The 15,192-nt window shown below is 41.9% G+C and overlaps 1 protein-coding gene across 1 annotated transcript in view; it reads right to left on the bottom strand.

The window, feature by feature from the left end:
* The window catches only part of atxn1a (ataxin 1a), a 124,342-nt gene extending 109,893 nt beyond the window's left edge, over positions 1-14,449 (bottom strand). The window contains exon 1 of the mRNA XM_049601468.1: positions 14,283-14,449. The gene's annotated coding sequence lies outside the window, so the exon portion shown is untranslated. The remainder of the gene's footprint in view (positions 1-14,282) is intronic.
* Positions 14,450-15,192: the final 743 nt, after the last annotated feature.

Raw genomic sequence — 15,192 nt, forward strand, 5'->3', positions numbered from 1 at the left:
TGGCCCTTTAAACATATTTTGATGATTATCAGGATACAACTGGGAATCGCAACTATTTTGGCCAGGATGATCATGCATGAATTGTCATATTGGCCCATGCCTACCCACGCTGTCTCATGTCCCGGAACAGAAAGGCTGCAGGAAGTTGCCTTAAAGTTTTATCATCCTTGTCAATTAACTGCACATTAGGTACCCTGAAGTCTCTCTCCTGTTTGGTTTGTGTGTTAATATCTCAAGCATTTACCTTTCTTAGACCTTATCAAGGTGAATGGGCATTGGAGGATCTTAACAAAATAGCATCTACTTTCATCAACTGTGGTAGTACTGAACAATCATCCAAAACTTGAACATCAAATATGTTGAAGATGCTGTGTTATATTTAAGTTGCTGCCTTTTTAGAACTATGCACATGAATACACTTTAAAACATTAGTAAATTCAGGGACTTATCTAGTTTGGTGCCAATGTTACAACTCTCTCTGGCAGAAAACGCCACATTTACAGTCTTTCACCTTGAAATCAGAATAGGAGTTAAGCTACAATCACACAATTAGCTGTTAAGGATGTAGTTTGCATGTTAGCTCAGTACAGTACAATTTAAAAAAATACTTACTCCTCTGAAACTCATACAGAGGAAGTAATATGTGCTAAATTAGTGGTGGCAGTTTTGACAGTTGTATTTTGTTCAAGTTTGATGTCCCGAAACAACATGAATTTTGCATGCTCTTACTCATAATGTCCCCACCCTTGACCCAAATACACACAAATTCTCTTCCCCCTCCTCACACACCGGTCCTCTTGCTTTAAGTAAGTGTAAATGGTATCCACAGAGTGCCTCCTAAAAGGGTTACGCTGCCTCTTTACTCTCACCCCCCCCACCCTTTCAGCAGTAGTCCACAGTTAGGGCGCACGTCCTGTCAGGTTGCAAATACACTCAGCTATCCATCTCACGCAGCCGCGCCAGAGGTAGTATGGGGGCAACTCGCTGGCAGAGCTAATGGCACGTTATGTAGCATTAACCCAAGATGACTGAGCGCTCGCCTCCAAAACCAAATCACTGGGGTGAAAGAAGAAAGTGGAGAAAAGCATCTTTCCTCCCAAAAAGATTGTCTGTTGTTGGGTTTTGAGGCTAATTGGCGGTGAGAGGTTTGATAGGAGGTGGGGAGGGTTTTTTTAGGTTAGTGGTTAACACTACACATCTAACAGGCACTCAAATTAGGAGCCCATTCTGAAACTGTCTTGATGCAGGATGTTTTCAAGTGCTGTGGGAAATATTGTCCCAACACTTTCAGAACACATTACAAATCAAACAATGAAGTAAATGCGGCATGGGAACTCACATTTTTTAATCTGAGCTGCACTGCTGTGACATTTATGGGGCGCGCTATCAGAGGAAAACACTAGCAAGCAAAGAAGAAATATCAACAACTCACAATAAAAGTTAAGTCCAGTCAGGTTATCTGTGGGGCCCTGAATCACTATCATGGTCTTCATATTATCCACAATATTCACAAAATAAAAGAGACTGTTCTCCTCCAAAATACGACCACGTAGGTCATTTGTATAAGTAGTTAATTACGACCAATATTTAATTTCATTGTTAGGCGGCAACCTCTAGTGGCTGTAGTGATTATGATGGGAGTAAGGGAGGAAGTCAGGTGACACAGTGATGCAAGGAAGTCCGGATAGGGAGGTGGAAGGGCTGGACATATGTACTTAATTTAACCCAAACTTTGGTCTTCTTTCTAAATCTCACCAAGGAGCTCTGGTGCAACTGTAACTATTTAACACTAACACTAACCACGTCTTTAAAACTGAGACCATTAACAGTCATATAAAACCTATTCTGTTGTTTAGGTTGATCTCCTGACACTGGCAAGAGATCAGTAGGACACAGAAGATGATTTTGGCAGGAAACAGTAGGAGATAATTTAGGAAACAATTCTGGGGGTTGTAAAATGGCATGTTGGACAGGGACATTGGACGCGGACGCGGACACGCCCCAATGTCAATTTTCATGCAAGCCATCATCTGGCAGTTCACACCAAAAGTACATTTCTTTTCTGATCATATGTATATCTCTGTCTCTGTCCTTGTCTGCCTCTATGCGTGTAAGCATGCGTGCACGAGTATGGCCAGATGCCGAAATTGCGTCCAGAGTCCACCCGCCATCAGAGGGTAGGAGCAAACAAGTTATGTGCTCAAAAAGTTTGGAGGACTTGTTGAAATGGAAATATCATCTGAAAAATTAGAACTCAACATTACAAGTAAAAAGTAAAAACTTGAATTAAAACCTCAATATGAAAAAAATAAAATGTACTTGATGGTTTGGACAAAGAAATACTTCCACAATTACGAGGTAAGACATCCACATTGACAGGTGCTTGGTTACTCTAGTAGTCAGACCATCAAACAGCAGACATACTGCACACAGTACATATAGTACATGTTTATAGCACACAATATATGGAAATATGTTTTTGGAAATACTGGCAGCAGCAGTTTTTTTCTGTATAAATTAGCAAATTAGACTTCCAGTTTCTCCTGAGGTGAGATGTGAGTTTGAGAGATACCTATTTGTTCTATGATGATGATAATTGCAAAACCACCTGATACTCTAAGTACGGCTTATTAAGATCTGACATCTGGGAGGTCTGAAAGTTCCCGTAAGAGCCATTAAGGAGTTATTTTGGTCTGATGAGGATGCCTAGTAATTTCCCATTAGGTCAACTTTCTTCTTCTACCACAGGTATTTTCCCTGGGCAAGCCCCTGCAATGGGTGTGTACGCGAGCATACACACAGCTGCTCCCAAGTCTGTGAGTTAATGTCTTGTATGTGCACACAAATATCTGCTTTGAATGTCTGTATATTATGTTAGTCGTGTATAGGCTTGTCAATAAGTGTGTCTGGTCTCGTTCTCGTCTGTCTGCTCTGCAGTATTTGCATGAGGGCTTTACATCACAAGTTTGTAAAAACAAGCGTGTACAAATGTGGCTCCTTATGTCTTCCTGTAAACAACGTACACATCCACAGTGAGTATGACTGAGCCATTTCGCAGCCAAGTTACTTCCCCCACTGTGGCATTTGATAGTAGATGACAGTGTCAGAGAGGCAGACCTGGCCAGGCCACAGTGAAACCTCACATTAACCTCATTTATCTGTGTCATAGCTTATCACCTCACACTACACACACACTGTCTGATGAAGACGCTCTCTCTCTCTCTGAGCTGCCGCAGACACAAACACATGCACGCAAACTAACACATCTAATTTAACACACACATAGATGCAGCAACATACAATCCTGAATACATGTAAACTGTTGTTGTCAAAAATATCAATTTATTGATGCATATCGATTCTGAATTGGCTGTTCTGCCGTTCTCTGCTACCAACAAAGGAAAGAAAGGTTTGTTGTCTTGGCATAGCCTTGTTATATTTATCTTTATTTTAAATTGTATGGCCTAAATGTCCATGAGGGCAATGCCCAGTGTCCCCCCAGTGTCAAAAATGATATCAAATATCAATATTTTTTCAACAATTGTATCAAAGTTAGAAATTCCAGTATTGTGACAACGCTAATGCAAACACAAATCCCTTGTACACATATCATACATAGTTTACATTAGTTTGTCTAGGCCATGCTAAAACAATTAGAGTCGAAACTGGACCCAAAGTAGGAGAGCAAATCAACTTGTCAAATCCTGGCACTTGGTCAGTGGCCCTTGTCATCAGATATCAACACGCAGAGGCACCCTTTAGCTATGGTATGAGATGCACTGGGCAGTGCTATTTTTCCCTGAGCAAAGAAGTCTGAATAGGGCGAGTGGGAGAGGTGTTGCATTGGTCAAACAAACTCAGGACTGTCCATGTCCCGCATGAAACCAAATGACAGTTGAGTTACTTGTCAGTGAAGATTCTCAGTCACCCAGGTCATGGTAATCATAAGTGCTATATCGTAGGTAACTGGACTTGCTTGCTTTTCTTGAAGACATTTCACCTCTCATCCAAGAAGCTTCTTCAGTTCTAAATAACCGGTACGAAGTTGCAGGCTGTAAACCCTGTTTGGGTGGGAATCCTTGCAGAGTCATAGGGGTCACGTGAGCTCTTAGTTTCAGAGTCACAATGTGAGTTGTTGACCCACCTGGCCACCATGTGAGTCGTTAGAGTCACCCCTTGACCCTAACGACTAACATGGTGACCTTAACAACTCTGAAACTAAGCTCTTAGTTAAGTCCAGTTGCCTACGATATAGCACTTACGATCAGTTGAGTTACCTTAATAACAACACAGTGAGCTAGTATGTGTAGCATGCTAAGCTAGCGATGTATGTCATGTGACTTTACACTATTTTAGTAACTAACGTACTTATTACAAGCCAAACCACTTTTTTTTTCTAAATCTATCCACATGCTTTTGTCACCTAAAAAGGTTTTTACCTATGCTCTAAATTTATTTTGAAAAGAGACACGGATTTTAACTAGCGGAAACTGTACATTTCCTGTGAGAAAACATTTTATTTTGAAAAGACACAATGCGTGTAACAAGTGTAACTTGACACGCTGTATCTGAACGCCCAAAACCAAAGCTGGAGGGGGATCTAGAGCATCATTTTTGACATTTGGGGCCACTGACCAAGCATTGGTATTTGAAGAGTTGGGAGTAAGAATGGGTTGAGTGAGGATAACAAAACACAAATAAGTATTATAGTTGCATGACTGGCATTAATGGTGACATTTCTTTGGAATAGGTCTTGTAATTTCCTCAAACTTTTAAGTGTCAGAGCCGGAAGATACTGAATGTTCTCTATTTTATCACTGAAGTACCAGACTATAGAAAAAAAACATTAGCTATGCCCACCATATTTGTGTTGCACTGTACAGGAGTGATGCCACCATCTTAGAAAATGTCTGTGTAATTTATAGTTCCAATTTAGCTGCCTCTTCTCAGCCATACAATATACAATCCTATTACTTTCGAGGGACACCTTGGTGCTCATCAAGCGTAGTAGCAGGCCACTGGGGAAACTTTGTCACAGTATAATATCAAAGATTTTGGTCCTGGATGGTGAAAGAAAAATAGAGAGAGGGGCTTAGTCTAAGGAAGTCCTGATACTGTAGGCTAATTGGTGATGGTCTCATAGAGCTCATAGGCAGGCAGGGAACATCCTGGCTCACTAGGTCTTATCTCTGTCAGCAATGGTTTAGCACACCTCCCGGACTGTCATAGCCAAATGTCCCTGTTCCAATGTCATGAGCTTACTACATAGCTGAAGGAAGGCCTGAAATAACAGCTAGTCAGTCAGGCAGCCAGCGAGTCAGTCAGCCACATGTCCAGCCAGATGAGGCTGATCCACGGCCAGCCAGCCAGCCAGCCAGCCATCCATCCAGTAAAAAAGATGAACTAGCCAAGCCACAGCTACCAACCAGACGGACAGACCAACGGAGAAGACAGCAATCCAGCCACGCATCCAGCAACTTGCTCTATTCAAACCACACCACAGCTTTGTCGGAGAGGAAATAGTTTCAGCCTTACAGACACTGTTTTAAATATTGCCTGTGGTTCAGTTGCACAGGCTCGTCTCAACCTGTCCTCCAGTGCCCACCCATGCATGCCCCTGACCATATGGTGACTCAAGTCCAATTCATAAACCAAAGCACTGTCAAAAGAGGGGAAAGTGATAACAACTGGCCTTGGACAGACTGGAAATCAGGACTTCATTGCACATGCCACATCACGAACCATCACTGAAATGAGATGTTTGATGACGCGTTGTACCGAACCTCTCCATAGCGCCATGTGCTGTGTCTTGACATCAGCATCCTACGGAGTAAACAGTAGTAATGAAAGGCAAGCTCGTGCCAAGATCAACATTGGTGAAGGGTGGGTTTTGGTATTCCAGGGATTGTTTCTATCACTGGCCATTTTCCTGTTATTGAATTCCTCTCTCTCGATGCATATCCTCCTGGCTCACACTTAAGTCATTGTTGATACCCACACGCCCACCTTGCAGCTCAGGGTCTGGGGGCTTTACTTCCAACAATTGAGGCAGAAGCACAAGTAAAAATAGAAGAAGTAGGGTTATATATTAACTGAAACATACTTTTTTTTTTTTTTTTTTTTTTTACAGATTTAATACAACAGGCACATAATGGGTCTTAATCAGCCCATATGGATACATTTTGATCCAGCATGAAGCTAAAGTTTATTTGACTTTAAAGGTTCAGTGTGTAAGATTTAGGGGGATTTAGCGGCATCTAGCTATAAGGATTGCAGATTGCAACCACCTTAAACTTCTCCCGCTTAGAATTCCTTCGGGAGGTTTTTAGCTTCCTCTCCAAAACCATCAGCACGTTGCAAACGCACTAATATGTGCTCACTTTTTCCTCTGAGTACTTAAGATCCAGACATTCAGGGGTTTTTGTTGGGTTTTTTTTTTACAAGGAGCTGAATTATCCTCAGAGGTCTCTTCCTCTCCAAAACAAATGGACCCGGTGATTTAAACCAGTAAAACACTGAATAAAGCAGTTTCACGTGACAAACCACTGAAACTCCGACGCTGCTTGTTGCAGTTGGGCTTCTAACTACGGTGGCCAATGTGAAAATGTAGAGGAGCTACTAACTACAGATGACAATGTGAAAATGTGAATGGCTGTATCAAGAGCCAGGGTTTGTTTTATCTGTTCTGGGCTACTCTCGAAACATGGCAGTGCAACACGATGGACTTCATAGACAAGGACCTGCTTTCTATGTAGATATAAACAGCTCATTCTAAGGTATCGAAAAATACACCAAATACATCAAAGAAAACATAGATTTTATTTATGCAAGTGAAAGTACTGAAATACCTAATGTAATGTAATATAGATCAATATTAACCACTCAAAGTCAACATTCAAATATAAACAGTGAGTGTTTCAATGATCTACAATGCCTCCCTAGCTTGGAAATCCAGACCCAAATCTGGAAAGATTTAGAGTCTGGCAATGAATAATGAAAATGGGTGACGTATCCAGAGAGCTACCAGCAGAGCTAACTGGTAGATTAGACTCTTGCCATATCCAGTCGGCAAAACAGCAAAAACGTTCATCTTGCAAAGGAAAGATTCAAGCTCCGTCTTCTGTTCCTCTTTTAGAGAAAAAGCCAAGTCTAACTCGTTCATTGTAGCAGCCAAAGCCGTTTCAAACAACTGGTGTTCATCCGTAGCCATCTTGCAATGTTTACTGACTGATTCCAGACTTCGTCACTGCAGCGCTGTCATCATCTGTTTAGCTCGCCTCTGGCCCGCCCATATCAGATACACCGATGTGATTGGTGCAGCTCGGCTCGAACGGCATGGGTAATGAGCATCATTACTGATTGCCAGAGTGACTCGCTGAGCAAATTCAAATTGTGCTCTCACGAGAACTCTGGATTTCCAGGGTAGTGCCTCCCCTGAATGAACTAAAATTAGATTTTGAATCGGCATAAAAATCAATAGGTGTCTCTTAAACTTTCATTCCAATCTTTACACAGACAATACCCGTGAATATGATGCTAATATTCAGGTAATAGAAATAATTACATCTGTGCTCCAATATATGTACATGACCCCAATTCCTAGCATTCTTCTTTCATCTCTCTTCCTCATCACTATCTATCTGGCTGTGTCCCAGGTTGTCAGCTTATCCCTGTCCCAGGCCTGGAGCTCTATGGGGAAGAGAAGAGTCTGCAGGAGCTGTCTGACTGCCAGTCAGTGTCAACTCCCCACTGTAATCCTCTACTGCCTCTGATAAGGATAAGGCAGAGAAGACTAGGCTAGCAGAAGAGAAGAAGAGAAGAGAAGAGAAGAGAAGAGACTTAAAAAAATATGTAAAACTCATGCAAGAAGGCACGGAGACATGGAAGAGACAAAACAGAGACAAACAAGTACATGAGACAATAGAACGTTCTTGAAGTGGGGAGATGAGTGGACTTGGACAATAACCTTTTAACCAACAAAACCAGATTAGACCCCCAAAACAAGTTGTAGCTTTGTCATTTAGTGTGCCACAGCTGAAGGAGCTAAGAGCCACTGCTCTTTAATGCACTATAATACCATTTAAACAGCTGTTATCAGTTAGGTTCTCCCTCATTTAGCTTGGCCCTCAAAAGGCCAATGCTTAAAAGCCTTTCCTCTCAGCCGGGCTTTGCTTGGAATGTAATCAAATATGAATCAAGGCAGAGAGATCACAGGCGCAGCATACTGAATTAACTATTGCATGATAACTTACATGAGGTATCACATTTGATGTATGGCTCAGGCACAGTAATGATCTTCCTAGAGACGGTTTATAAAACAGCTCTGAGGATTTCAACCGATTTGATGAGTTGCTTAGATCCAAAATTGATGCCGGAATTCGAATTTGTAGCCTAAGAGCTTGCCCACAAGAGCACCCCATCATCATTTAGACACTATGGTTCAGTCCCGTTTAGCCCTTTACAGCAACCAGCCTGGCATATAGACAACTGTATATCATGTCAGCTACACTGGCAGCCATTACAGAGCCAAAGCCAACACACAGCTGAACTAAGTCCCAAAGCCAGCTTCCCTTTTTCACATGGTTATTGAGCCATGCAGCGGCTTATCGACCCGACAATGTAACACAAGTTTGTAGGATGGCTTTAGTCCTCTCTCTCACTGTCTCTCTCTCTCTTTCTCATTCAGACACAGCGACTACCTTTGTCATTCAGAGGATTGGTATTGATTAGATTGTCACTCCAAAATAAAGGCGGTAAGCACGGAAACAGGGTCACACTCCAAATTTATACAATCCCTCTGATGCTCACACACAAAGTATAGATACACAAGTACTGTACAGTGATAAAAGATACAACGATCCCTTCTGAATGATATAATAAATGTTTTGATTGAACTGAACATTTAAAAAAATGACTAGTGGGACTTCAACAAGTGCATTAGTGAGGTTCAGTGATTCACAAGACCATAAAAATGTGGCCTCATTGACCCTTATATTACCAAAGACATGTTTTCACTCTTCACAAATTAACTGCAGATTCAAGTGCCTGCTATGGCATCTTAGTTGAATTGCTATTGCTGTCCTTTACAGGCAGCAGTCTAAGAAACAGAAGACTGTGCACTGAGCGATAGAGGCACACACGATCACACATGGTGGAATGTTCTTTCACACAAAATACAAAAAACTCTCATTGATCCTCTTTAAAAGCAGCATTCAGTGTGCGAGGGTGTCCTTTCTCTTGTGTGCATGCATGTGTACTCTGCGCGCTCCTGAATAGAGGAGGATGAAAGGAAAAGCTGAAAAGGTCTGAGCGCGCTGCATGGTTCAACCAGACAGCTCAATCTCTTGATCTGCCCCCATCCACCACCCACCCCTCTTTACTATTTCAAAATCATTTTTCTCACACACTCTTTCTTGTCCCACTTCACTCTCATGCTACCTACATCACTGTTCTTCACGTCTGTGTAGCTCGTGTAGCTTCTTGTGTAAACGAGAACAACCAGGCATTTACCCGTTACAGAAATAGGTGCTGATCGTTTTTTTTTAATGCGGGAAAAGTCGTTAAAAATAGGCGATAGACTCCTTTTCCATTGCCAGTAGATCAGAGTCTTGCGCACAGCTCTGCTGCAGATGAGTATGCCTTTCAGGTTTTTTTTGTTTGTTTATTTGTTTGTTTTCTGGTGCAAAGAAAATGTGTCAATGGTTCCTTTTTTTAATATCTCTTACTTATTCCGTCTCTCTTTAAACCTCAGTGTCAACTAAATTTTGACGCTCGAGCGCTGCTTGGACGGAGACACGGTGGTATTATGTGGTGGTGCACCATTGCATCCCGATGGCAAAGCGACTTAAATTGGCACATCCACCCTGTTGACCTATTTCCATCAATGCTGATTGGAGCTGGGGCCAATACATACTACTGCAGAGTCATTTGTCCCAGGAGTGAATGATGATTGTAACTTTTCCCATTAAATACAACAGCCAGATGTTAGTGGGTGTCAGTGGGGTTTTTTTTGTCCCGTGGAACATGGGCTTAAGTTTTTATGGTTGAAAGTGGCACAAAACAGGAGCCAGAAAGATGGGAGAAAGGAAACAGGAGAACAATATCTAATCGATATGCTGAATATTGTAGCTTGCTGAAACACATCCTTTAGACCTGTAATTTGTGTGCAATTTGTCTGTGTGCATTGCCTTTGTCTCCTTCCACTGTTATCTTTGAAGACTTAGTTGGAAAAGCTAAATATTTTTCTATGTCTGTTTACCTTATCGTAACAAGTGTCTGTTTGTTGTGGCTCCTCGCAGCACATTTGCACTATGTGTACGTGAGAGTTTGCAGTCAGGGCTGTAGTGGCAAATAAAAGGGTGCGTGAAAAAACTTTGGCTGCACATAAGAGCTGATAGCTTCTTATTGAAGTGGTGTTGTCTTCAACAGATTATTATTTAATGGAGCATGATTTACATGCTGTTCCATCTGGTTACTACTCCCTTATCGGTCTGCCCCAACACCACTAAAAAGCTTTTGCACACTTCAGTGCAGAGCACGGGCTTGTTTGTTTTTGCCTGTGCTCACATGAAGACACCGTGATCTGGCAAAGGACAATGCAAGCTAAATGTACAAGAACAGAGCGAGAATGTTTACTCACCCATGCAGACTTCAAACATCTCAGGGGATATGGGTAAAGGGTGCTTATTTGTGTTTAGCCTTCACTACACCTGTGCCTGTAATGTGTAACCTGTCAAATGTATTCTCTAAGTAAATGTTGAGAGTAAGTGCTGTTATTCTAACTAACGTATCTACAAATATACCAGACACACACAAACACCTGTTGCAGCCATTGGTTGATCCCTTTGCCCCACCTAGCCATCATTCACTCTGCCTGTATTTGCAGGTTGGAGCATAGAGCCATTTCTGGCACTTGTTCATTCAACTGTGAAATCTCCACCCAATCATTACCTGGAAATCTTTCTCCGTCTCTCCCTCAGCCACGCACACATTAACACACAACTTTGCTCTTCTCCCTTACATAGGCAGCAAATTCCACAGACAAAGAAAAGACTCTAGCATGATCCAGCAGATGTGTGTATTCATGTGTGTTTGAGTGTGTGGGTACATGTGCACATATGGCTCTGACAAATGAGCCAAGCTCAGTTAAATGGCTTGTGATTAGGACACATTGGCTTCTAATTGCCTCTCATTACCATTTGAAAGTGAGTGGCGGCTGGAATCAAAGGCTATGGTGGCAGTGGTAAAGTGCATGTGTGTGTGTGTGTGTGTGTGTGGTAGGTGGGTGGAACAACACGTCTGATTCACAGTGGCATGACTGCACAATAGAGCACTATAGTTTGGTCTATCCCTATCACAAAGCCTTGGTGTTCATCGTCATAACTAAGGCAAAGCCTCAGCTTTAAGAAACCTGCAAAATACTGAACCTGCTAGTCTTATCAACCTAATCGAAACCCTTTCAGCTCCAGTCTGAAACTCCTTGAGCTGGTGACCAACTACAACAACTCCCTCCACTGTTCCCTACATATACATTTTCCCTCCCTTTCTCCTTGGTACACCTACAATGACTATACATTTGATTTATAGACATGTCTATAAACTCAGCACCTGGTTAATCCCTACCTCCCTGCCTAAATCCCTACTAGACCCTCTGTTTACCTACTTTGTAAAGTAGAAGCCTGTCTATCTTCACTCTCCACCCTTTGCATCAACATCTCTCCTCTGGTCATGTACTCACTGCCAGGCGTTAGCTGTCAACCCCCATTCTGACAGACCTGGTGCTGAAGTTAAACTTTTGTTCCATCCCATCCTTGACATTCCTCTCTAAAATCTTGGAATATACTGTTTCCACTCAGCTTGACATCTCCAAGGCAATAACTGTCACAGCACCAAACCTGCACTATTCAAATTCACACTGCAGCTGACTACGACCCATACTCCATCCCCACTCCTCTCTGCCTATATATTATTTATAACCCGTGTCTCATAAAAACTTCCAAAAACAATTACACCCTGTTGGTGCAACAAATTCTGTTCACATTTGATTGATCTCTCAGGCAGAAAAAGTTCTCAATAAATTCTCCAGTGACAGCAAGATCTCAAAGACCTCCACATGGTGTTCCACAGGGATTGATACTGGGTCCCCCTTGCTTTATCATCTACCTCTTCCCCAAAGTTAGATATTAAGGCATCCTATGTTACAGAATTGATGCTCAGCTACATATTTTCATCTAACCATTTAGTAACTACACCTCTCTCTTTTCTGACCTGCTGCAACAGCGACAACACAGAGAGGGCGACGAGCCAAGGACTCCAAAACTTGAAAAAAAAGTATTTTATAACCAATTTTATAACAACTGGACAATGACAATGAAGAACCTGCAGGCAGGCACAAATTAATCTTTTCTTAAAGCACTATTTTGGTAAATCATGTTACTGGCGGATACTGTGCATTAGGGCTGGGCAATATGGAGAAAATCAAATCGTCACCATATTTTTGACCAAATACCTCAATACCAATATTTTGACCCTATAACGCCGGGTTGACTTATGGTGCTTTCACAAATTATTTACACAATGAAATTTTTGACAATCATCAATAATGTGGATGAAATGACTATGCAGGTAAAGGCAAATAATAGAGCAGCTAGAACAGCCTGGTAAGTTCAGTAAATTACATCGTTTTATTGTAATGCAGCCTTTAAAACCAGGAAAAGACAGCAATGATTAAATCCAAAATCTAAGACAATATAAAATCTCTTAAAACAATATCAATATAATTTTGATGTATTGCTGAGCCTTAGTGTGCATAAAGGCAGTAGCTAAGACAGGGAAACATGCTACACAATAAGTTTTCATTAAGTATGTGGATGTTACAAGTAACCTTCAAACTGGTTTGTGCAGCAGTCTGTGACTGATCGATTTTGGTTGAAATCTTCCTTTAAAATGCAAAATTACTCAGTTGATTAACATTTCAAAAAAACTTAGTATGTTGGGTTAATATGTAGCATAGTTTCAATATTCCTGACTTCATGTGTGACTATCATCATGTTGTCATACTTTAGGTGTGAGTACAGCTTCTAATAGGATATTTGTATAGTACAGTAGCACACTATGGAAACAAGTTCATTCATTGCTCAAGGGAAGGCAACTCACTAGGCTACAGGACATGCCCCAAACATGAGAAGAGACATTGGCAACAAAAAAACCCTGACAATTATTTCTGTTCAAATAGCAAATAATTACACAGACACCATCAGAAAAAGGGGGGGCACTTAAAAGTGTGAATGCAGCTGGTGGGGAAAAACTGCAGCTCTTTATCTTAGCAGTTAGCCTACATTTGTCCATCTACTTGGTCTCATTTGGATGCCATATTAAATTCATAATGCGAGTGAAACCATAGGCTACCACTTGGGAAGCATAGCCTACCCCGAGTGCAACTCCGAGGTGTAAACAGAGTAAAAATAGCCTGCTATCACAGGCTTCCCTACAGTCCCGTTATATAATGGTCCAAGCTAGGATGAATGACATCACGGGTAGTCCAGCAATCACAAACCCTATGTCCTTTACAACCAGCTGGCAATGTAAAACACTGTGTAGTACCATATTACATACGCAACATTAAATAAACGCTCCGAACATGCTACATAGATGTAACTACGTTCACGCAAACACTGTGACAAATTATATGGACTGTGGTTAGTTGTTCGTCTCTTTTCGTGTGGAGAAAACACTTCCGCGATGGTGAAACGTAGATAAAAATGTAACGCTTGCCTTTGACAGTCCTCGTCAGTGAGAAAAGAGTTCAAAAGAAGACACACACGGCTCGAAGCAACATTATACAGCAGTGTATGTCAATGTTAAGCGCTGAGAAACAGTGTGCAAAGAGCAAATGTTTGAGCCGAGGTCGAGTGGCGCAGTTACTGAAAGTACAGCGCCTGCCCGACACCAGCTCGCCCGGCGGACGCGCTCCTCGCTCGGTCACAATCCAGCCAAACCTCCGCTCTCTTTCGCCCCACTTAAACACTACTTTGCATTTACGTTCCGAAATGACAAGCACATAGACCCAAACCCCGCATGCCCCCGTGCTGTTTAGTCACTTCAAAATAGGTCAGAGGGCGAAGTAAACATTTTCCGAGGCTTTGAAGTAAACCAGCGCCACCCTGCCCAGTTCTTCCAGCCATTTTCTCTCCACACAGCTCCAGAAAGACTAAAAGTGTCACGGTGAAAGCGGTGACAGGTTGGCGAAACGAGCAGTGAATGAACAGTTTTGTGTGACTTACTGTAGGGTGTAACGGGCTGCTGAGTTTGTGTCTCTCCTTGTTGCCAGGGCTCCCCTGCTCTGCTCCGGCGCTGACGGTGGAAAGCGTCTCCCCTCCTAATGATGTTTGCAGCGCACAGCTAATAGCTCTCTGCCCCCACCTTCAGAGAGACAGAGGGAGACAGGGAGAGAGGGTGAGAGAGAGGGAGAGAAGTTCAAAAATGGAGCAGTTTGTAAGCTACTCATGCAAAAATATGAGAGGGCTCGGAGCAGAGCAAACAGAGACTGAATTACAAGTTCGCTGACAGTACTAGGGCGTGTGAATGCACGGTGCATATGCCATTTATAGTTCAAGCGTGGCTGATTTATTCACAGCATAGGTTGCAGTCATCAAAGTAAATTCCATTGGTGTTTGTGTGGTTTTTGTTTTTGGAATTTTATTCTAAATATCCATTATGATTGATGATAAGCTTAGCCTAACTAAAGAAGGAAGTAACAATATAATTTTATTTATTTCAGTGTTAATGAACATTTCAGCTGCAAACCCCAACACCATGACATCAGGAAGTGTATACTTGGGTACAATTCTGCTTCTTTTTTCCACTTAATTTCATAGGTCAATACCGATTTTTTTACTTCTGCATATGACAGCTGTAGTTGTTCCTTTGCGGTTGAAGATTTTACATATAAAACGTATGATGAGTTTATAAAATGTGATGCATTGTGGCGTATTAAAGTTAAATGAATAAATGATTATGATGAAATGGCACAACAGTATAAAGTAGTAAAAATAGCTCCACGCCCACCAGCTGCAGGTCCAGTATGTAGGATTTGGGGGGATATATTGGCAGAAATGGAATGTAATATAATAAGTATGTTGCGGCATGGTGGTGCAGTGCACAGCAAGAGGGTTCCTGGTTCGACCCCAGGGT

The sequence above is a fragment of the Epinephelus fuscoguttatus genome, linkage group LG17 (assembly GCF_011397635.1).
Source record: "Epinephelus fuscoguttatus linkage group LG17, E.fuscoguttatus.final_Chr_v1".
In the NCBI taxonomy this organism is placed as follows: domain Eukaryota; kingdom Metazoa; phylum Chordata; class Actinopteri; order Perciformes; family Serranidae; genus Epinephelus; species Epinephelus fuscoguttatus.